The following is a 22,725-nucleotide window of genomic DNA, read 5'->3' on the forward strand; positions in this document are numbered from 1 at the left end:
TGACTGTGCTGAGCTGGTTGTCTCCAGGGTCAGTCTATTCACATTCACACAGGTGATCTTCTGGTGTAAGGGGGTGCACTTCAACAGCGTTATCACAGCAATGTGGAACAGATGTAACAGAATAAAAGATGAATCACTGCCTTCCAGGAAAAGGAGTTAATTGTATTCACTTTGTGTATGAGTATGTGGAGAATAAAGTTACAGAGAACGCTTTTCATTAGTAGTGCAGTGCAGATCCTATGCAATCTTCTTGTTTGTCAAACATACCCTGAATGGTTTTGTTAAGTACTATGTTTCTGTATCCATCCCTTATTTGATTCTGATACTTTCTACTTTATCAATTTAAATATTCACTCAACATCATTCAGATTTCTGTCCTTGATGCTTAGGTCCTCAGACATAAAATATTATTGATAAAAACATGAGCCTTTATTTGTTAATTTTACTACAGAGCATTTCTTTAGCTTGGGAAGCCAAATTTGGTCAAAATGAAATATAACAATGAATATAAATCATTTTGGAAGCGAATTTAAATTATTTAAGATATTAAATTTGATAGATATATATGTGTCAGAGTTTTTTAAAAATTTGAATACATAAAGCTGAAACTTGAAAAATATACATGCTTTTAAGACAAATCACTTTGTGATCATTTAAGTTTTTAATTTAGCAGTTTTGGCTATGCTGAAAATGTAAATATGAAATATCACATAAAATAATGTTAAGAAAACAAAACAAAGCACAATAGTCCTGATGGCTGTTTTGAGATCTTGGTTCTTAGTTTCAAAGATTTAAACAAGAGACACAAAAAAATGAGGATGCGGCATAGATGAATTTATTGCAAAGTAGAAATACTATTTTAAAAGTTAGGTGCAAAATACCCCCGAGAGAGAAGCGATTCAGGATGGGCTGCTTATAAGAATGAGACAGCAAAGACTGGAAATAGAGAGACTCCATTTATGGGAGTCTTACATAATTATTTACAAAGAGTTAGAAAGTGGTGGTATTAGTAGGCACGTTCTGGGTGGTCCTCTTGGTGCACATACACATGGCTGTACATGCTTGTTTATACGTCACATATCTCATTAGCATCTTAAAATTCCACTCACATGTGTTTTTTAGTATTACAATGTGTAAAAGGTCAGAGGAAAAGTAAAATCAAAATGCATGCTCTTTATGGGGGAATATCCCTACTGAAGAGAGCTTTGGTTGAATGAGCTGAAATGCAATTCAAATGTTGGGGTTTATTGTGTTGATAATATGCTGTCACCATGAAATCGCCATGGCTGCTGCATCCTGAGGACATGGTGAGCTTCTTGGCTACCTAGCCAGCCTCAATAGTACTTATCTTAGTTTGTTTTCAACTATCAATTCTGAGAATAAGGTTTAGCTGTTATGTCAGTATTGTCAAAAGTGAGAAAATGACAATTTTAAAATCAAACATATTTGAGCCTGATTTGGGTCACTAGCTGTGTACCCAGGAGAAATTATTTTACATCCCTGGAGCTTCAGTCAATATATATGCATTGGTGTATGTTTGTTTTTTTGATGTAGGTTTTTGTTCGTTTACATTTTTAAAGATATTTTTTCCTACTTTATGCTGACGTTAAGCTACACAAAACTTACCAAGAGCTCTATTTTACTACATTTTTCAACCAAAGGTTAAATACTTAAATACTGAAAGTGGCATTCTGGATTATCCTTTTCCATGCAGACTACATTGCAGTCTTTCATTATGTGGTGCAAGGTTATAAAAATGCCATTCAGTTGATTTCTTAAGTAACAGTAGAATGTGTTTTCTCAGACAGTAGCATGAGAATTTTTGACATACTACCATTAGACATAGTGAAAGCAAATGAATAAATGTGTTGAAATTTGTCTTTATTCACAAGGTCATTAGAGGCTAAGTCATGGCAACACGTGTAGTTCAATCCAAAATTTTTTGTGTAAAATTTTGTTGAGCCACATCCATCTGCATATATAACACTAATTTGGTAACAGCTTCTTTATACTAAGCCAGAATTAGTTTGTCCTGATGGTTTTGTTCTAAATGTGTGAGTTGTATTATATCACATTTCAACAAGTAACATAGAGAATATAAATTTAGTTTACAGAAAGAAAAGTACAGGCACACTAAAAATGAATTAGAATCTCGCAGCTGACACTGATTAACAGGTTGAGCAAATTCGACTAGACCTAAATTTCTGTAAACAATTTTGAAAGAATTTTAACTAAAAACATCTTCAACAACATAATAAACCTATGAGATTTAAAAAAAGTTGATTTGTTTACCCATCATCAATCAATACTAGGTTAAATTAGAAAATTGTGAACACATCATACAAAAAATAAAATTACTAAACTATCCTCAGACTTCATCTGATTAAAACAAGACTTCTGGGTATTTGAAACCACCAAATTATTGATGAAAAATATCTATTCTGAACAGATCCTTGATCTTATATACATATTACTACTAAGTAAAACCTAATACAGCTTTGATTTCTGAAATATTTGTGAATGTCTATCACTGTACTCAAAAATCAAGAAATTATTTAATCTGTCTAAATTTTGAGGAAAATATTTGCTATTTTAACTGAATGCCAGTATTCATGTAGTATGGCAAACCACCCATTTCTTTAGTATTCTGCTATTTTTATAAAATAAGCCAGAATTTGTGGAGACATTTGTAAAAAACAAAAAATCTTTTCTAAGAAAAGTTAGACATCAGAAAATAGCGACATTAATGTTATATTATATACACAGTTTGCTAAACCCTACCATAATCTGTAAAGTTTTTTGTGTACAACAACATTAGATTATTGAAAACAAAATAAAATTTTTCTTTTTTTTTTCTTAGAGTCTCACTCTGTCACCAGGCTGGAGTGCAATGGTGCAATTTCAGCTCACTTCAACCTCTGACTCCCAGGTTCAAGCAGTTCTCTTGCCTCAGCCTCCCTAGTAGCTGGGATTACAGGTGCCTGCCAACACGCCCAGCTAATTTTTTTGTATTTTTAGTAGAGACGAGGTTTCACTGTGTTGGCCAGGCTGATCTCAAACTCCTGACCTCAGGCAATCCACCCACCTCAGCCACCCAAAGTTCTGGGATTACAGGAGTGAGCCACCATGCCTGGCTAATGAAATTTCTTTCTTATGTTATGCTTTATATATATATCCAGACAGGAACTATGACTGCCACTTTAAAAAACAAATGTTTCAGCACGATACAATGTTTTGTGTATGTACAGAAGGAAAACCAGACTTTGAAGTTTTCAAATCATAAACAGGAGCATTATTTGTGATTCTAAGCTTTAAATATATAAAACAAATATTTATTCTTCTTTTTATTATTATTATTATACTTTAAGTTCTGGGTTACATGTGAAGAACATCAGTTTTATTACATACGTATACGCATGCCATGGTGGTTTGCTGCACCCATCAACCTGTCACCAACATTAGGTATTTTTCCTAATGTTATCCTCCCTTAGCCCCCCCAGCACCTGACAGGCCCCATTGTGTGATGTTCACCTCCCTGTGTCCATGTGTTCTCACTGTTCAACTCCCACTTATGAGTGAGAACATGCAGTGTTTGGTTTTCTGATCTTGTGCTAGTTTGCTGAGAATAATGTTTCCAGCTTCATCCATGTCCCTGCAAAGGACATGAACTCATCCTTTTTTACACCTGCATAGTATTCCATGGTGTATATGTGCCACATTTTCTTTATCCAGTCTATCACTGATGGACATTTGGGTTGGTTTCAAGTCTTTGCTATTGTGAATAGTGCCACAATAAACAGACGTGTGCATGTGTCTTTATTGTAGAATGATTTATAATCGTTTAGGTATATATTCAGTAATGGAATTGCTTGGTCAAATGCTATTTCTAGTTCTAGATCCTTGAGGAATTGCCACACTGTTTTTCACAATGGTTGAACTAATTTACACTCCCACCAACAGTGTAAAAGCATTCCTATTTCTCCATATCCACTCCAGCATTGTTGTTTCCAGACTTTTTAATGATCGCCATTCTAACGGGTGTGACATGGTATCTCATTGTGGTTTTGATTTGCATTTCTCTAATGGCCAGTGATGAGCACTTTTTCATATGTCTGTTGGCTGCATAAATGTTTTCTTTTGAGAAGTGTCTGTCCATATCTTTGCCCATTTTTTGATGGGGCTGTTTGTTTGTTTCTTGTAAATCTGTTTAAATTTGTTGTAGATTCTGGATATTAGCCCTTTGTCAGATGGATAGATTGCAAAAATTTTCTCCCATTCTGTAGGTTGCCTGTTCACTCTGATGAGTTTCTTTTGCTGTACAGAAGCTATTTAATTTAATTAGATCCCATTTGTCAATTTTGGCTTTTGTTGCCACCGCTTTTGGTGTTTTGGATATGACGTCTTTGCCCATGCCTATGTCCTGAATGGTACTGCCCAGGTTTTCTTCTAGGATTTTTATGGTCTTAGGTCTTACATTTAAGTCTTTGATACATCTTGAGTTGATTTTTGTAAAAGGGGTAAGAAAGGGGTCCAGTTTCAATTTTCTACATATGGCTAGCCAGTTTTCCCAATGCCATTTATTAAATAGGGAATCTTTTTCTCATTGCTTGTGTGTGTCAGGTTTGTCAAAGATCAGATTGTTGTAGCTGTGCGGTGTTATTTCTGAGGCCTCTGCTCTGGTTCCATTAGTCTATATCTCTGTTTTGAATTCTGCATTTCCACTTTACAAATCCCACAGTTCTGCTATTTCACAGTAGGATTTGACACTAAGTATTTTTTGATGGTGACAGAGTGGTATCAATTTCTGAGGCCTCTGTTCTGTTCCATTGGTCTACATATCTGTTTGGTACCAGTACCATGCTGTTTTGGTTCCTGTAGCCTTGTAGTATAGTTTGAAGTCAGGTAGCCTGATGTTTCCAGCTTTGCTCTTCTTGCCCAGTATTGTCTTGGCTGTGCAGGCTCTTTTTTGGTTCCATATGAAGTTTAAAGTAGTTTTTTTCCAATTCTGTGAAGAAAATCAATGGTAGCTTGATGAGGATAGCATTGAATCTATAAAATTACTTTGGGCACCATGGCCATTTTCATGATATTGATTCTTCCTATCCATGAGCATGGAATGCTTTCCCATTTGTTTGTCTCTTCTCATTTCCTTAAGCAGTGGTTTGTAGTTCTCCTTAAAGAGGTCCTTCTTGTCCCTTGTAAGTTGTATTTTCCTAGGTATTTTATTCTCTTACTAGCAATTGTGAGTGGGAGTTCACTCATGATTTGGCTGTTTGTCTGTTATTAGTGTATAGGAATGCTTGTGACTTTTTGCACATTGATTTTGTATTCTGAGACTTTGCTGAAGTTGCTTATCAGCTTAAGGAGGTTTTGGGCTGAGAAAGATGGGGTTTTCTAAATATGCAATCATGTCATCTGCAAACAGAGACAATTTGACTTCCTCTTTTCCTATTTTGATATGCTTTATTGCTTTCCCTTGCCTGATTGCCCTAGCCAGAACTTCCAATACTATGTTGAATAGGAGTGGTGACAGAGGTCATCCTTGTCTTGTGCCAGTTTTCAAAGGACCGTTTATTCATCTTAATTTAAAATACAGTGGTTTTTGAACAATTCAAAGTAACATTAGACTATTAAAAACTTCATGAGCCATACAAGTATCAACTGCATTTTCAGAATTATGAGAACTTAGAAAAAGTAAACTAAATGCCTGAAGTTTAGTTAAAAACATACTAAACTACTTTATATTTGCCCTTGTGATGAGAATCATCTTTATTCATTTTGGTACAAACAGGAGATGCTGTGGTGGTAACTTGCTGAGTGGTGACTGTGATGATATTTACTGTCCTAGGGATGGTGGGATCCAGTGGACCAGAATCGTCAGGACCTTACTATGGTCACTGCTGTTTATTCTCTTCTGTCATTCATTTCCCAGACTCCTTCATCAATTTCATTTCTACCGTTGAGTGAATGATTTTGCACTGCTTTAGCATCTGCCTTTGATTTCTGCTAATTTTCTTTGTTCATTTTTCTTGTCCATCTCTGGTGGCTGCTTTGCTATTCAACTTTGAGGAGTTCGTGCTGCTTCACCCTCAGCTGTTCCAACAGTCCGTCCATTTTGCCTCAAGCTCTCTGGCAGGGTCTCCAGGTTCTTCTTCATCTGGTGTCCGAGATTTATCAGCAGGAGCTTGTTTTCAGTGACCACAGCTACCGCTGTCTCCTGTGAGTGGGGTGGCTTCTACAAGAACCGAAGTGCCCATGCCCGGGGACACCTTGGTTATAAACCTTGGTCATGGCGTTTGGTGCACAAAAACCCGATGTCAACCAGAGCATTTCGCACAGATGGGTGAGCTTTCCTTGGCACATGGGGCAGTTCCCCCATCATCTCTATGCTGCCTCCTCCCCTTACACAAAGGTTAGTGTAGGGGCCTGAAGACACCATGGAAGAGTCCAGGGAGTTAGGAGGGCCTGGGCCAGGAAGCCTCAGGCCCAGAGCATGGCAGTGCCCCTCACACCTGAGCAGACATCAGCCACTGCCACCTCGGGGAGCACAGAGGAGTCCAGGCTACCCCAGCCAGCCTCACTCTAAACCAGCAGAGGAAAAAATTCTTTCTTTCGTTTTTTTTTTCTTAAAGTGAGATGGAGTCCTGCTCTGTCACCCAGGCTGGAGTGCACTGGCACAATCTAGGCTCACTGCAACCTCTGCTTCCCGGGTTCAAGTGATTCTCCTGCCTCAGCCTCCCAAGCAACTGGTACTACAGCTGCCCACCACTACGCCTGGCTAATTTTTGTACTTTTAGTAGAGATGGGGTTTCACCATATTGGCCAGGCTGGTCTTGAACTCCTGACCTTGTGATCACCCCACCTCAGCCTCCCAAACTGCTGGGATTACAGTCATGAGCTACCCCGCCTGGCTGAAAAAAAAATTATTTTCTAAAAAACAAAAAATAGTATAAAAAATAATATGCAGAAGAACTTGCATATCTAACCTAATCAAATTTTTATTCTTTTCTTTTTCTTTTTATTTCTGCCAGTTAAATTGTGCTCTCCTGAAGTGATGTTCCATCCTCACGTGGGAATTTGAAAGTAATTACAATGGTCACAAATTTAGAAACTAAAAAATTTTAATATATTTTTACCCACAAGTGCTGGTTTAACATTAAATTTTCAATAGTGCTTTCTGAATTCTACACTTTATTTTCTATTTGATTCTGTTAACTAAAATATAGGAAATAAAAATAAAATCTTGATTTGCAGAGTTTCAGTTTACAAAGAATATGTATTCATTCTTTTAACATAAATGTGTGTTGAGCACACACGATATGCCAACCATTTGGTAGCCTTAGAAAATAGAGGACAGGCAGGGTGGCTTATGCCTGTAATCCCAGAACTTTGAGAGGCCAAGGCGGGAGGATCACCTGAGGTCAGGTGTTCAAGACCAGCCTGACCCACCTGGTGAAACCCCTTCTCTACTAAAAATACAAAAATTAGCTGGGTGTGGTGGTGGGCACCTGTAATCCCAGCTACTCGGGGGGCTGAGGCAGGAGTATCGCTTGAACCCAGGAGGTGGATGTTGTAGTGAGCCAAGATCATGCCATTGCACTCCAGCCTGGCAACAGAGCAATACTCCATCTCAAAAAAAAAAAAGATTTAAACCTAATATTGTTTTAAACAATTTTATGTCATTATATTTTAAAAATTTGATACAATTATTATTTTTCCAGAAAGGTATGTGGCAAAAAGTGACTGAAGAAGAAATAAAACAGAGCCCAGGTGTGGTGGCTCACACATGTAATCCCACAACTTTGGAAGGCCAAGGTGGGAAAATCACGAGGTCAGGAGTTCAAGACCAGCCTGGCCAACATAGTTAAACCCTGTCCCTACTAAAAATACAAAAATTAGCTAGGCATGGTGGTGGGCAACTGTAATCCCAGCTACTCAGGAGGCTGAGGCAGAGAATTGCTTGAACCCAGGAGGCGGAGTTTGCAGTAAGCTGAAATCATGCCACTGCACTTCAGCCTGGGTGACAGAGCAAGACTCCATCTCAAAAAAAAAAAAAAAAAAAAAAAAGGTAAATAAGAAATCTAAAATTTGTTTTTTAATTTTACAAAAATAAAAAATACATCTATTATATGAGCTGGGCATGCTGGCTCATGCCTGTAATCCCAACACTTTGGGAGGCCAAGGCAGGTGGATCACAAAGTCAGGGGTTCGAGACCAGCCTGGCCAACATGGTGAAACCCCCATCTCTACTAAAAATACAAAAATCAGCTGGGCATGGTGGTGGGCACCTGGGATTACAGGCATGAGCCACCACACCTGGCCGACATCTGCTATTCTTAACTGCTCCATAAGCCTGCTGAATCACAGGGCCATAGGAGCAATCACTGTTGTTTACATGCTTTTTGTCAGGCAGTTCTTATGAGCCTGCAAATGTTATATTATTCCCAACCACTGACACCAACATGCAATATTTTACTTTTTATTCAATAGGGAAACGCCCCACGTTTTTGCTTCCAATCATCATGGTCATAAAGAAATAGTCCCAGTTCACTGATAACTCTGCTTTCCCACCCCTACATGAGACACCCTTTGTGAGCGCCCCCCCCCATGACCTGACTTGCTCTTGTTTCTGGTGCAAGTATATTAAACACCTTTTAATGGCATTCAACTTTCTTTTATGAATTAAGATCCAAGCAAAATTCAAGAAATCGTGTTGCTGTGCTTTGTTATCAGAAATAATATGGGGTTGGGCCAGGCATGGTAGCTCATGCCTGTAACCCCAGCAAAGGGTGGTGGGAGGCTGAGGCGGGTGGATCACTTGAGGCCAGGGGTTCAAGACCAACCTGGTCAACACAGCAAAACCCCCTCTCTACTAAAAATATAAAAATTAGCCAGGTGTGCTGGTGGGCAACTGTAATCCCAGCTACGTGGGAGGCTGAGGTACGAGAATCACTTGAACCTGGGGGGTGGAGGTTGCAGTGAGCCGAGATTGCACCACTGCACTCCCGCTTAGGCAACAGTGTAAGACTCTGTCCCATAAAAAAAAAGTAACTGACAGTTTCATAAAAATAATACTTAATTTGTAGGCTGCTCTAGGAAGCATGGATATTTTATATTCATTCCTCAAATCCATAAGCATACAATTTTTTTTATTTGCATTTTCTCTGATTACTTTCAGTAATGTTTTGTAGTTTTTTTTTTTTTTTTTTTTGAGACAGAGTTTCACTCTTGCTGCCCAGGCTGGAGTGCAATGGCATAATCTCGGCTCACTGCAACCTCCGCCCCCACCTCCCATACTCAAGCAATTCTCCTGGCTCAGCCTCCTGAGTAGCTGGGATTACAGGCATATGCCACCACGCCCGGCTAATTTTGTGTTTTTAGTAGAGACGGGGTTAATCCATGTTGGTCTGGCTGGTCTCAAACTCCTGACACACTTACTCCATAATTTTCTTCACCTAAGGTTTGTCTTTAGATTAATAAATATTTAACTCTATGTATATCAAAACTAAAAGTCTGTACGTGTTTGCAGGCAGATTGGCCACGTGTTCAAAGAAAAATAGAAATTTGAAAAAATCTTAAGAATTTAACAATGAATTTTATTTATACTCATATAATTTTTATTAGGACCATAAAAATAACCCTGTAGTAAATAACAATTTAATTGTACATTTTTAAATTTTTTTAAAAAAGTGTAGAATTGGATTGTAAAACATAGGATAAATGCTACAGGCGAAGGATGCCCACTTAATGCTGATATTATTATATATTGTATTCCTGTATTAAAATATGCCATATATTGCATAAATAGATACTCATGCAGCCACCAAAATTAAAATAAATTTAATGATTAAAAACAGAATAAAAATTTAACCTACAGAAACAATATTCTTTAACTTATTTGCAGTTGAAAGCCACTGGCAAAAAAAAAAAAATCACTAGAGATGTTAATCTATTATCTTACTAAACAGTATATTGTTACCATCTTTCACCTATACCCTTGAGTAAGGTGAAAGAGGTTAAAGTTTGTGGCATAATAACACTTCATTGAATGCACAATAGTATTTAACATGTTAAAAATGTTGAATTAAACTATTAATTTCACACATAATCTAAAATTTATTACTGCATTTTATTATATAAAAGTACAATCAGGCCAGGCTCAGTGGCTCAAGCCTGTAATCCCAGCACTTTGGGAGGCCAAAGTGGGCAGATCACCTGAGGTCAGCAGTTTGAGACCAGCCTTACCAACATGGAGAAACCCTGTTTCTACTAAAAATTCAAAATTAGCCAGGCGTGGTGGCCCATGCCTGTAATCCCAGCTACTCAGGAGGCTGAGGCAGGAGAATCGCTTGAACCTGGGAGGCAGAGGTCACAGTGAGCCAGAGGTCATGCCAATGCACTCCAGCCTGGGCACCAAGAGCAAAACTCCATCTCAAAAAAAAAAGTACAATTACTACAATAATATACTACTCATTTAATTTTAAATTTGGAAACAAATAGTTTCAAAATTCTAGAGAAATCAAGTAGAGAGAATTAAATACGCTTTAAATTTTGTTTAAATAAAATTAAACATGTTTTCTTCTCATGATAATGCAGATTACTTTGAACACCTACCTCATGCATCACTCAATATTATAGGTTATAAGAGCTTCTCCACTTAGATTTTTATTATGCATCTTACATTTTAATGTCTTTACTTTTCTATAGAAAAGCTAATAAACAATGCCTACCTAATAAAAAAGAATGCCTTGCCAGGCATGGTGGCTCACACCTGTAATCCCAACACTTTGGGAGACTGAAGCAGGCAGATCATGACATCAGGAGTTTGGCCAACATGGTGAAACCCCATCTTTACTAAAAATACAAAAATTAGCTGGGTGTGGTAGCAGGCACCTGTAATCCCAACTACTCAGTAGGCTGAGGCAGGAGAATCACTTGAAACTGCAAGGAGGAGATGTAGTGAGCCAAGATCATTCCACAGCACTCCAGCCTGGGCAAAAGAGTGAAATTCCATCTCAAAAAACAGAAAACAAAACAAAACAAAAAGAATCTCTCACATCTTTGACACAGCAACAATTGATCCCGTGCTTTCACATGTGACTCCAATCGGAATGAAGAAACAGCAGGAAATAATTTCAGAGTTGAATGACATCATTATTCACTTTTCAAAAAATCTGTATTATTTTTCAAGCAATGTACTTTGAATGTAATTATAACTCCGCAAAAAACCTTCTGATCCTCTGAAAGTTACATGCAAATAATTTTTCTGCCAACTTTAGTTTTAGATTTCCTATACTCAGCACTCTGATTTAGAATACGTGAAGTGTGTCAGTGCCTTATATATTTCTACCATAAATTCTGATATTTGCATAGACTTAATTATGGATTAAATATTTTTTTACATTTACTGCATCTGCAAAAATATACTCCAGTATGAACTCTCTGTTGTTTTCTAAGCTGTAGTTTTTGAAAAAGTGTTTTTCCAAATTTATTACATTTGCACAATTTTTCTTCAATATAAATTCCCTGATGTTTAGCCCTGATGGAACTTTGTTCCATAGAAGGAATCTCAGATAAGACTTTTTAAAAGCCAACCCCAGCCATGGATTTGTACCATCAAATACCTGAGTTGGGTGAATTTCTCTCCTCTTGAGGTTCCAAGATAAACCTGGAGCTCCTGAGTTTGTCAGAAAGTGATCTTCAGGATTTCTGACCTGTGGTAAGTAAAAATGTCATAGTACAGGGACCATGTAGACAAGATTTGAATCCAGTTTTCCCAAGGGGCTTTTAATTGGCTCCATAAATCAAGTTTGATTCCTTAAAAAAAGAACACCATTCCAGTCAAAGTATTGGTAAAATAACCAGTTTCTCCAGTTGTGTCCTGTTACTTATAAAAACCAGATTCTTGGCAGGGCGTGGTGGCTCATGCCTTTAATCACAGCACTTTGGGAGGTCAAGATGGGTGAATCATGAGGTCAAGAGATTAAGACCATAGTGGCCAACATGGTGAAACCCTATCTCTATTAAAAATATAAAACATTAGCTGGGCATGGTGGTGCTCACCTGTAGTCCCAGCTACTTGGGAGGCCAAGGCAGGAGGACTGCCTGAACCCAGGAGGCAGAGGTTACAGTGAGCCAAGATTGTGCCACCACACTCTAGCCTGGCAACAGAGTGAGACTCTGTCTCAAAAAATAAATAAATAACAAAACAAACAAAAAACAGATTCCTATTGCACTTATGCAAATAAATGTATTGCCATAAGTTAAAAATACTCACAAATAGTTTCCAAATTCTAGAGAAATCAAGTAGAGAGAATTAAACATGCTTTAAATTTTGTTCACAGGAGTATACTAACTTGTTAAAAGCTGTAAATAGATCAAAAGGTAGGTTTCCTTGACTCAGAAAACAAAAGAAAGGATCAGCAACATTTTAAGTAAAAAGTCAAAAAGATCGGCTGGTCGTGGTGGCTCACACCTGTAATCCCAACACTTTGGGAGGCCGAGGCAGGCAGATCACGAGGTCAGGAGTTCAAGACCAGCCTGACCAACATGGTGAAACCCCGTCTCCACTAAAAATACAAAAATTAGCCAGGCTTGGTGGCGTGCATCTGTAATTCATCTGAGATCACACCAGTGGACTCCAGCCTGGGGGACCGAGTGAGACCTCGACTCAAAAAAAGAAAAAAAGATTACTTCAGTCTTCTAATAGTTCAATGCATGCACTTAATCCTTGTTCTGTTTAATATTCATGAACATTTCAACTCTCCATGAGTTCTGAATTTTTTTCCTCTACTCTGATGTCACAATTTCCAAAGTTATCAGAAACTTGCATTCAAGACCACCTGTTAGAGTTTTATAGCTGATTATAAAACCACCTTCTAAAGAGGACCAAAACAATACAACAATTGTCTGTGAATGACAAAAAGTTTTAAGGCAACCAAAGTCAAAGACACAATTGACAAGGAAATTTGTTACGTCTGTGGCAATAATTTAACATAACAATTATAATTACCGCTAATAATGTACACTAAGTCATATAAGAATTATAGGAGTTTCCCATAATTTTGGAACAAATACCAATAATATATTTATACAAACACAGCCCCCAAAAAAACCAAACACCATTTCATATTCAACAACGCTCTCTGTATAATTTTTATAAGAAATAAGCAAAATTATGTCATTTTTAAACTTTAGGGAACATAATATTTTAAAGGATTGGGTAAGAAAAATACATAATTTATAATTTGATTTTGGATAGTTCGATGGAACTTTGTTCCACAGAAAGAATCTCAGTCAAATATCAAAGGTTTAAAACACTTGATGTCACAGGTCATTGTAAAATAAGTCATTAATTTGACCAAATTAATAAAGATTTCAAAAACAAAAAAAGAAAAAAACCTTCATTCTTTGGGAGAGAAGACTTAATTTTCCAAACAATAATCTCCAATAAAACAGCATAAAGCCAATTAAATTTGTTTTTCAAAATGTTATGAATAATCTATAAAATTCTAATCTTGACCATAAGATATAACTTATATAAGCCTTTATTAAGGAGTCAGTTAATGCTTCAAGAAAACCTTGTTAATCTAACACTGGGGCCCCTATTCTGGTCTTGCATTAGTGTGCCTTTGACATTAATGATTAATTTATAGAAAAACTGAACTTATTTTATCTCTCAAAATCAGTTCTTACAATCTCACATGCCTACCTCTTTTGTGATAGTCTCTGGGCCTTGAGGAGTTGAAGAGCTTTAATTTCATCTCATCTGCTGAGAAGGTGGCTCATGGTTGGGCTATTTTCATCTAGAAGAGTATTCCAGGCCAGACCCTACTTAACCTAAAATAATTAAAAAGGTCAGAATCTAATTTGAAAATAATTTATTTAAGTTCAGATATTAAGGATGGCCACCAAATAACAGATTTAAGTAGCCCTGAATATATATTCCAATTAGTAGCCATTACAAGCCAGTCTTTTATGAAACAGTGCTAAGGCAGTTTCTAAGTTGTTTACCAAGAACTGACATTAAAATTATTGGTAAATTGATTGTGTATTGATTGGCTATATATATTTGTTTTACATATTTTATGGAAAACGAAATAATGGTTGAGACAGCTAGTCAGAAACAAAATGTCTTTAAACAATTGCCCCTGTGCACAGATGTAGGGTAAGATTGAAGTCTCATACTCTCATCTCTCTGGCCTTGATAAATTGTGCAGAACTCAAAGAGCAGAGACTGCTCTGAGCTACTTTTCTCACCACCTTGCTCAGAACACATAAACCCCTTAGGCAGGCAGATCACCTAAGGTCAGGAGTTCGAGACCAGACTGGCAAAGATGGTAAAACCCTGTCTCTACTAAAAAATAAAAAAAGGCCGGGCACAGTGGCTCATGCCTGTAATCCCAACACTTTGAAAGGCTGATGCAGGTAGATCACAAGGTCAGGAGTTCGAGGCCAGCCTGGCCAAGATGGTAAAACCCTGTCTCTATTAAAAATACAAAAAATTAGCCAGGCATGGTGGCAGGTGCCTGTAATGCCAGCTACTCAGGAGGCTGAGGCAGAGAATTGCTTGAACCCAGGAGGGGAAGGCTGCAGTGAGCTGAGATCGCGCCACTGCACTCCAGCCTGGGTGACAGAGTGAGACTCCATCTCAAAAAAAAAAAAAAAAAAAAAAAATTAGTCGGGCATGGTAGTGTGTGCCTGTAGTCCCAGCTACTTGGGAGGCCACGGCAGGAGAATTGTTTGAATCTGGGAGGCAGAGGTTGCAATGAGCCAAGATTGTGCCACTGCACTCCAGCCTGGGTGACAGAGTGAGACTCTGTCTCAAAAAAAAAGAAAAAGAAAAGCAATAGTTGTGTTGTGGGATTCAGAATGGAGAGACCAATGGGTGAGACAGGAGAATTTCATTAAAGTGGCCACTGGCTCTGTGGATTCGCATCCAAAAGGCTGAGCCCCAAACAAAGATGAGGCTTGGCTTTTTTTTTTTTTTTCTTTGAGACGGAGTCTTGCTCTGTTGCCCAGGCTGGAGTGCAGTGGCGCGATCTTGGCTCACCGCAACCTCCACCTCCTGGGTTCAAGCGATTCTCCTGTCTCAGCCTCCCAAGTAGCTAGGATTACAGGCGTGCGCCACCAAGCCTGGCTAATTTTTTTTATTATTTTTAGTAGAGATGGGGTTTCACCATGTTGGTCAGGCTGGTCTGGAACTCCCGACCTCATGATCCGCCCACCTCGGTCTCCCAAGGTGCTGGGATTACAGGCGTGAGCCACCACGCCTGGCTGAGGCTTGGCTCTTAAGCATGCAGTGGCATGAAACTCAGAGGGCGGGCTTAGCATGCTTACAGAAGCAGAACGAAGGCAGTTAATAAAACAGTGAAAGGTATGTGACTCAAACATATCTAGTGACCTCTGCTGGGCTGATCATCAGACTCTCAGCAGATGGTCACTATCCTAAGTTTGCTCAGGTATGTCTTGTGACCTTCACAGTGTTGCACCGATGGAAAACAGGAACTTACAAAATCTTTACAAACTTACAGAAATAGTTAAAAAATAGTTATGGGAGCAGAGCAAAGAAATGCTGGTCTGGGAAGGAATCTCAAGAGAGGGAAGCTGATAAAAAGAACTTGTTATTCTCATCCCTGTTCCTGGAGTCCATTCCTTCTGGGCTCTGCCTGGCTTTGCAGATAATATTATCTTAGTCCTAGCAGGCCCTTGGAGTGAGTCAACCCAGTACAGGGAGGAACTTAGGTTTTTCTCCTTTCAATTTCTGCTTTAGTTGAACACAGAATATTATTTTATAAATAACTACTTAGTAATTATATAGAAATCACTAATCACTTTACTAATATACTGCATATATTGGTGTTTTGTTTTGTTTTGTTTTGAGATGGAGCCGCACTCTGTTGCCCAGGCTGGAGTACAGTGGCGCGATCTCGGCTCACTGCAACCTCCACCTCCCGGGTTCAAGTGATTCTCCTGCCTCAGCCTCCCGAGTAGCTGAGATTACAGGTGCATGCCACCACATCAGGCTAATTTTTTATATTTTTGGTAGAAACAGGGTTTCATCATGTTGGCCAGGCTGGTCTTGAACTTCTGACCTCATGATCCGCCCACCTCAGCCTCCCAAAGTGCTGGGATTATAGGCGTGAGCCACCATGCCCAGCCTATACTGTATATATTGTAAGTCATATCCCAGAAAGAGATAATACAATTAGATAAAACACCATAGGTAAGAATTCTATTTTTTATTTTCTCCTCATAAGGTATCTAGATCACACACTTTAATTTATGCCACACACTCTCTAATGACTACCACATACTTCAAAAAAGTATATCTGCTGATTATCAAACTTTTTTCTCTCTGATGAAGCTATTCAGGTCACTGATGCTGAGTCTGGAGAAAGAACACCATCCCATCAACAGGGTGGAAAAATAAAATATAAGCCAGGCGTGGTGGCTCACACCTGTAATTCCAGCACTTTGGGAGGCCGAGGCGGGCAGATCATGAGGTCATGAGACCAAGGCCATCCTGGTTATTAACTCAGTGAAACCTTGTCTCTACTAAAAATACTAAAAATTGGCCGGGCGTGGTGGCACACACCTGTAGTCCCGGCTACTCGGGAGGCTGAGGCAGGAGAATCGCTTGAACCTGGGAGGCGGAGGTTGCAGTGAGCCAAGATCGTGCCACTGCACTCCAGCCTGGCCAACAGAGCAAGACTGTCTCAAAATAAATAAATAAATAAAAATAAAAATAAAATATAATACACTTGGTTCAATTTGAATTTCAGGTGAATTATAAATTGTCATTTGTATAAATATATTCCAATAATTGTTTACACATATTATACACCAATAGGTAAATATTGCATAGCTACACTAAAAAGTTATTTGCTGTTTATCCCAAATTTAAATGTAACCGTGCCTTCTGTATTTTCATTTGGTGAATCTGCCACATTCACCATAGAAACACTGTATAATTTGGAACATGTTACAAACATGGGAAAACAGAATAAAAAAATTAAAGGTCATATAGAGGTCAGGTACTGTGGCTCATGTCTGTAATTCATGCATTTTGGGAGGCAAAGGTGGGAGGATCACTTGAGGACAGGAGTTTGAGACCTGCCTGGGCAACATAATGAGACACCATCTCTACAAAAAAAATTTTTTAACTAGCCAGTGTGGTGGTGTGAACCTGCAGTCCCAGTTACTAAGGAGGCTGAGAGCTAAGAAATTTGAGGTTGGATTGAGCAACAATTGTGGCCAAGATGACAGAGCTGTCTAAAAATACATACACACACACACGTACAAAATATAACACTTTTTTTTTTTTTTTTTTTTTAGATGCAGTCTTGCTCTGTCGCCCAGGCTGGAGTGCAGTGGTGCGATCTCGGCTCACTGCAACCTCCGCCTCCCAGGTTCAAGTGATTCTCCTGCCTCAGCCTCCTGAGTAACTGGGATTACAGGCGTGCACCATCACGCCTGGCTAATTTTTGTATTTTAAGTAGAGATGGGGTTTCTCCATGTTGGTCAGGCTGGTCTCAAACTCCTGACCTCGTGATCTGCCTGCCTGGGCCTCCCAAAGTGCTGGGATTACAGGCATGAGCCACTACACCAGGCCAACACCTTTTTTAAAGCTTGCAATTTCTTTTATATTCGTGTCTCTGTGCATCACTGTAACATATAGATTAGAAACAGAGTAACTGTGTCCAATACGGAATTTGAGAGAAAATAGAAATATATCATTTGTACTTCAGCTGTCCTGATAAGGATGGGGGAGGGCTCTGCCTTCTAACTTTCTCTCTCCTAAATGCATGAAAGGCAGAGTTTTTAACACAAGCGACATTCTCTAATATTCAGGCACATACACATTCTCTACTGATCATGTTTTTTGAGATTTTTATGCCCTGGTAGACCACAAGTAGATAATCTCTGTCAACATTATTTTGTTAATTTCCATTCTCAACTAATCCTGATTTCATGCTCTCTTGTCTTTTACTTTACAAAGACATAGATGCTAGAAAACACTATTTCTCCAAAACGCAGGAAAAGCAAATATAAATGTCAACATTTAAAAGTCGCATTTATGAATATATATTTTAATTAGGGAATCACAATTTTAAACTTTCAAAGGAAAAGGACAAAATATAGAGACTAATTCTTACAATAAAAAATTAGTCTCTATATTTTGCAAGTTATTATTCTCTCATCACTAAACAATCTCACTTAAACTAATATACAACCAATTTTACAAGTTTAGAACTTAATTTTTTTTTTTTTTGAGATGGAGTTTCGCTCATCTTGGCTTACTGTAACCTCCGCCTATGAGGTTCAAATGATTCTCCCAGTAGAGTTTCCGAGTAGCTGGGATTACAGGCACGCGCCACCACACCCAGCTAACTTTTTGTATTTTTAGTAGAAACATGGTTTCCCCATGTTAGCCAGGCTGGTCTTGAACTCCTGACCTCAGGTGATCCACCCGCCTCGGCCTCCCAAAGTGCTGGGATTATAGGCATGAGCCACCGCGCCTGGCCAGAACTTTTTTTTTTTTTGAGATGGAGTTTCATTCTTGTCACCCAGGTTGGAGTGCAGTGGTGCAATCAGCGGCACAATCTCAGCTCACTGCACCCTCCCCCGCCCAGGTTCAAGCAATTCTCCTGCCTAAGCCTCTGGAGTAGCTGGGATTACCGGCACCTGCCACCACACCCAGCTAATTTGTATTTTTAGTAGATGTTGGCCAGGCTAGTCTAGAACTCCTGACCTTAAGTGAGCCACCCGTCTCGGCCTCCCAAAGTGCTGGGATTACACGTGTGAGCCACCATGCCTGGCCAGTTTAGAACTTTTACAAAATGAAATAATGAAACTGAATTAATTTATTTTAAGACAATATGAACAAGTATAATAAATATTACAAGTCCCCATTCAGATAAAGTTTATTTTTTATTTTTATTTTTTGAGATGGAGTTTCACTCTGTGGCCCCGGCTGGAGTGCAGTGGTGCCATCTTGGCTCACTGCAACCTCCACCTCCCCGGCTCAGGTAATTCTCTTCTCTCAGCCTCCCAAGTAGCTGGAACTACAGGCACACGCCATCACGCCCAGCTAATTTTTGTATCTTTAGTAGAGATGGGGTTTTACCATATTGGCCAGGCTGGTCTCAAACTCCCAACCGCAGGTAATCCACCCGCCTCAGCCTCCCAAACTGCTGGGATTACAGGCGTGAGCCACATTGCCCGGCCCATTCAGATAAAGTTTTATTAACTCTATGAAGATTTGATAAATGGCAAATATGACATTTTCAAATAGTTTTGTGATGACCAGAAAAAATAAAATTATCTATTAGGAATTTTTATAACATACTAGTGATATTATTACAAAATATTTTCATTATTTCATGTAGTATATCATAAATTTAATCTTAAAATATTATAAATATGCTAGAGGTTCTCAAAACTAAAAAAAAAAAAAAGCAAAATAACGAAATCATTCAAAATTGGCTCTTTTTTTTGTTTCAAAAATAAAGTTTAAGGCTGGGCGCGGTGGCTCACACCTGTAATCCCAGCACTTTGGGAGGTCGAGGCGGGCGGATCACGAGGTCAGGAGATCGAGACCATCCTGGCTAACACAGTGAAACCCCGTATTTTTTGTATTTCTCTACTAAAAATACAAAAAAATTAGCCGAGCGTGGTGGCAGGCGACTGTAGTCCCAGCTACTCTGGAGGCTGAGGCAGGAGAATGGCGTGAGCTCGGGAGGCGGAGCTTGCAGTGAGCTGAGATCGTGCCACTGCACTCCAGCCTGGGCGACAGAGCGAGACTCCATCTCAAAAAAAAAAAAAAAAGTTTAAGGCTAATCATATGGGTAATAAAACTAGACCCCTACCTGTATTAATACAATTACAATTTGACATGAGATTTGGGTGGGGATTCAGAGTCAAACCACATCATTCTGCTCCTGGCCTTCACAACAAACCTCATGTCCTGGTCACATTTCTTTTTTTTTTTTTAAGATGGAGTCTGACTCTGTTGCCCAGGCTGGAGTACAGCGGTACAATGTCTGCTCACTGCAACTTCCACCTCCCGAGTTCCAGCAATTCTCCGCCTCAGCCTTTCAAGTAGCTGGGATTACAGGCATGCGACACCATGCTTGGCTAATTTTTTGTATTTAGTAGAGACGGGGTTTGGCCATGTTGGTCAGACTGGTGACCTCAGGTGATCCACCCACCTCACCCTCACAAAGTCCTGGGATTACAGGTGTGAGCCACCATGCCCAGCCTCCTAGTCACATTTCAAAACACAATCATCCATTTTCAACAGTCCCCCAAAATCTTTTTTTTTTTTTGAGACAGAGTCTCACTTTGTCACCCAAGCTGTAGTGCAATGGCGTGGTCTCGGCTCAACACAACCTCCGCTTCCCAGGTTCAAGCGATTCTCCTGCCTCAGCCTCCCGAGTAGCTGGGATTACAGGCACCCACCACCACGCCTGGCTAATTTTTGTATTTTTAGTAGAGACAGGGTTTCACCATGTTGGCCAGGCTGGTTGCAAACTGCCGACCTCAAGTGATCTGCCTGCCTCAGCCTCCCAAAATGCTGGGATTATAGGCATGAGCCACTGCGCCTGGCCTGCTCCCCCAAATTCTTAACTCATTTCAGCATAAACTTAAAAGTCCAGTCCAAATTCTCATCTAAGACAAGGCAATTCTCTTCCACCTATGAGCCTGTAAAATCAAAACCGACTTAGTCACTTCCAAGATACAATGAGTATGCAGGCATTGGGTAAATTCTCCTGTTCCAAAAGGGAGAAATTGGCCAAAGCAAATGAGCTCCAGGTCTTATGCAACTCCAAAACCCAGCAGGGCAGTCATTAAATGTTAAAGCTCCAAAATAATTTCCTTCAACTCCATGTCTCATATCTAGGCCACCATGATGCGAGGGGTGAGCTCCCAAGGCCTTAGGCAGCTCCACCCTGTAATCTGCAGAGTACAGCCCCTGCAGCTGCTTTCACAAGCTGGCATTGAGTGCCTATGGCTTTTCCATCCAACTCATATAAACTTACTTAACCTTAATCACTTTCTAAAATTGTTGTTTTCAAATAGAATCACATTGGAGGTTATGGCTTGCCATATGAATTTTGATAGAAAATTCAGTCTAAATCAGGGGGAAATAACCATATAGAGGTAATATTTTATATCTCATTGGAATTAATATAAATATGTTTTTATTTTTTATTTTTTGAAACGTAGTCTCACTCTGCTGCACAAGCTGGAGTGCAGCGGCGCAATCTCGGCTCACTGCAAACTCCACTAACTGCAAACTCCACCTCCCAGGTTCATGCCATTCTCCTCCTCAGCCTCCAGAGCAGCTGAGACTACAGGCACCTGCTACCATGTCTGGCTAATTTTTTGTATTTTTAGTAGAGACAGGGTTTCACTGTGCTAGCCAGGATGGTCTCGATCTCCTGACCTCGTGATCCGCCCGCCTCGGCCTCCCAAAGTGCTGGGATTACAGGCGTGAGCCACCGCAACCAGCCAAATTAATATAAATATGAAGCAGATTCTGGTAAGTTAAGATGTATATTATAAGGCCTAGAGAAATAAGGAAGTAACTTTAAAAACATGAACAATCACTATAGAAATCTAAATATTACGTGCAAAGTATCTAATATAAAAGAAAGCACTTAAGAAAGACTAGCCCGGGCCTGGTGGCTCACGCCTGTAATCCAGCCCTTTGGGAGGCTGAGGTGGGTGGATCACGAGGTCAGGAGTTCAAGACCATCTTGGCCAAGATGGTGAAACCTCATCTCTACTAAAAATACAAAAATTAGCCGGGCTTGATGGCAGGTGCCTGTAATCCCAGCTACTTGGGAGGCTGAGGCAGAGAATTGCTTGAATCCAGGAAGTAGAAGTTGCGGTGAGCCAAGATTGCGTCACTGCACTCCAGCCTGGGTGACTGAGTGAGACTGCATCTCAAAAAAAAAAAAAAAAAAGACTAAAGACAATTCTAAAACTAGAAAAAGACTAGAGTGTGGCTGAGGACACATGGCCCAATAAAGTTTCCAAAGGAAAACCTCAATTCAAAGATGTCCTGGCAAGGCATTTGTGCCTGTGGAAGATAAAAGGAGAAAAAGCGGGAAAATTTTTGACAGTAGAATGTAAGGGGATTATTTTTTACCTTTCTCTCATGTAAAATATTTACAAATAGAAAACAAGTATTTTTAAAAGTGTCATCCAGTGCTCTGTGACAAAGTGATTAATTAAAACACTGTTTCTGAAATGTATAATAAAGGACAAAAATAGTTGATAACGTTGTGAATTGAAGGGGAGAAGTTGGCTTTGGGGAGTGTTGGAAAGAAACTGGGCATTTAAGATTTTACTGCAAGCCTGGCAAGGATTTTACTGGCAAGGCTGAACAGGACACAGTAGTGGATTTGAGACCCTGCTTGCCACACATGTGGAAAATACAGGGTGACACCTGTGCCTCTGATTAAAGTTAAAATAATTAAATAGCAATATTTGGACTGAAGTGGCTTTAGTGGTCTAGGTTCCTATGTAACAACAACAACAACAATAAAATCTAGCTCAAATGTATTTTTTGTAAGTTACTACCTTAAGAGAAAACAAAATTCAGGTTTAATCAACCACAAATCTCCAATTAATCTGATTACATAGCGAAAGAGTTTTCTCCTGGACACTGCAAATGAAGGGACTACCTAACTGTACCCAATCGATTAATTTGCT

The 22,725-nt window shown here is 39.3% G+C and overlaps 1 long non-coding RNA gene across 1 annotated transcript in view; it reads right to left on the reverse strand.

Annotated features, from left to right (window-relative positions):
• Positions 1-11,533: 11,533 nt before the first annotated feature.
• Positions 11,534-22,725, reverse strand: part of LOC129051932 (uncharacterized) — a 34,930-nt gene continuing 23,738 nt past the window's right edge. The window contains exons 3-4 of the long non-coding RNA XR_008516500.2: positions 13,712-13,839; positions 11,534-11,714 (exon numbers count right to left, since the gene is read on the reverse strand). This is a non-coding gene — a long non-coding RNA (uncharacterized LOC129051932). The remainder of the gene's footprint in view (positions 11,715-13,711; positions 13,840-22,725) is intronic.

The sequence above is a fragment of the Pongo abelii genome, chromosome 20 (genome assembly GCF_028885655.2).
Source record: "Pongo abelii isolate AG06213 chromosome 20, NHGRI_mPonAbe1-v2.0_pri, whole genome shotgun sequence".
In the NCBI taxonomy this organism is placed as follows: domain Eukaryota; kingdom Metazoa; phylum Chordata; class Mammalia; order Primates; family Hominidae; genus Pongo; species Pongo abelii.